At 41.4% G+C, this 2215-nt stretch overlaps 1 long non-coding RNA gene across 1 annotated transcript in view; it reads left to right on the plus strand.

Moving 5' to 3' along the window:
- Nucleotides 1-805: 805 nt before the first annotated feature.
- The window catches only part of LOC142097303 (uncharacterized), a 13605-nt gene continuing 12195 nt past the window's right edge, over nucleotides 806-2215 (plus strand). The window contains exon 1 of the long non-coding RNA XR_012678167.1: nucleotides 806-910. This is a non-coding gene — a long non-coding RNA (uncharacterized LOC142097303). The remainder of the gene's footprint in view (nucleotides 911-2215) is intronic.

Consider the following 2215-nt stretch of genomic DNA (forward strand, 5'->3'; position numbering starts at 1 on the left):
TAGATATTTACCTTCAGATCATTGATCTTCATCTTTCATAACCATCTGTTGAAAAGATTGTGACTCTGTCCAGATCTCTGCCTACACTGCTGGTCGTAAGTGTGTGCACACTTCCACATGCCCGGCATTGTTCCATCATTGACCGTGATTTTTAGGAAGTTTAGAAAACCAAATGGTCTGATACAATGTCATTTGGCACGATAAAACATGATGGTGGGAACGTACACACCAATGTGATATCTGACCAAGAGATCGCGAATCATGTGATCTGCACGATAATTGCATAGGTGCGTACCCAGATTTAGCCTTAGGAAACGCACTAAGGCATGGCTTGGTGTGATATTTGCATGAGATGGATTGGCCAAGGTGGCGGCAATGGCTGGGGGGCAAACTTTTGCCTCCTTGGATGGGAGGAGCTGAGCGGACCAGATGAGTATCAGCTAAAGAAAAACATTTATTTTTGCAGAACAAGATTATTTAAATGGGATCTACAGAGGTAAGGAAGGTGGGGGTTTTTTAGTGGGGGTCCACATAGCACCTTTTTGGATACTCAGAAGGTGTCAGTAATCAGGAGTCACTCTATGCTTTCAATCGGACGAGTATTGCCAGTAGATAACCTACGTTATCTGCTTCTAACAGTCAGCTGAGTATACAGGGTGTTTACTTTCAAGTTACTGTAAAAATGTGCATGGGCACCTTTACAGGGTTGGTACACAGATGTATGAGTATCACTTTCTGTTGCTTATCATTAACTGGATTTCTCCAGCTCTTTAACTGTGACGTCTGCTTTATAAACTTCCTCCCTCTCCACCACTAGACTAGACCTTTAATTTCTTTCTGTGATACATTTAAACCTTTTCATCACATTCAACACAGGATACAGCAATATAAACACGACTCTCTTTGTCCGGTAAGAACAGGTTGTGTTGAGTTTTATATCAGGAAAAGCGTTTAGTCTACAATCTGAAACTTTTCATACTAAACTATAGTTTACAGCCTCAGTTTACAATGTCTATGGGTATTATAGAATGTCTGTTAGTGTTGGTATTATAGACTGTCAGTCGGTGCTGGTATTATAGAATGTCTGTCAGTGCTGGTATTATAGAATGTCAGTCGGTGCTGGTATTATAGAATGTCTGTCGGTGCTGGTATTATAGAATGTCTGTCGGTGCTGGTAATGTAGAATGTCTGTCGGTGCTGGTATTGTAGAATGTCTGTCGGTGCTGGTAATGTAGAATGTCTGTCGGTGCTGGTATTATAGAATGTCTGTCGGTGCTGGTATTGTAGAATGTCTGTCGGTGTTGGTATTGTAGAATGTCTGTCGGTGTTGGTATTGTAGAATGTCTGTCGGTGCTGGTATTATAGAATGTCTGTCGGATGCTGGTATTATAGAATGTCTGTCGGTGCTGGTATTATAGAATGTCTGTCGGTGCTGGTATTGTAGAATTTCTGTTGGTGCTGGTATTGTAGAATGTCTGTCGGTGCTGGTAAATGTAGAATGTCAGTCGGTGCTGGTAATGTAGAATGTCAGTCGTTACTGGTATTATAGAATGTCGGTCGGTGCTGGTATTATAGAATGTCTGTCGGTGCTGGTATTATAGAATGTCTGTCGGTGCTGGTAATGTAGAATGTCTATTGGTGCTGGTATTATAGAATGTCAGTCGGTGCTGGTATTATAGAATGTCAGTTGGTGCTGGTAATGTAGAATGTCTGTCGGTGCTGGTATTATAGAATGTCTATTGGTGCTGGTATTATAGAATGTCTGTCGGTGCTGGTATTATAGAATGTCAGTTGGTGCTGGTATTATAGAATGTCTGTCGGTGCTGGTATTATAGAATGTCTGTCGGTGCTGGTATTATAGAACGTCTGTCGGTGCTGGTATTATAGAATGTCAGTTGGTGCTGGTATTATAGAACGTCTGTCGGTGCTTGTATTATAGAATGTCAGTTGGTGCTGGTATTATAGAACATCTGTCGGTGCTTGTATTATAGAATGTCTGTCGGTGCTGGTATTATAGAATGTCTATTGGTGCTGGTATTGATAGAACGTCTGTCGGTGCTGGTATTATAGAATGTCAGTTGGTGCTGGTATTATAGAACGTCTGTCGGTGCTGTATTATAGAATGTCTATTGGTGCTGGTATTATAGAATGTCAGTTGGTGCTGGTATTATAGATTGTCTGTCGGTGCTGGTATTATAGAATGTCTGTCGGTGCA

Source organism: Mixophyes fleayi, chromosome 7, assembly GCF_038048845.1.
Source record: "Mixophyes fleayi isolate aMixFle1 chromosome 7, aMixFle1.hap1, whole genome shotgun sequence".
Lineage (NCBI taxonomy): Eukaryota > Metazoa > Chordata > Amphibia > Anura > Limnodynastidae > Mixophyes > Mixophyes fleayi.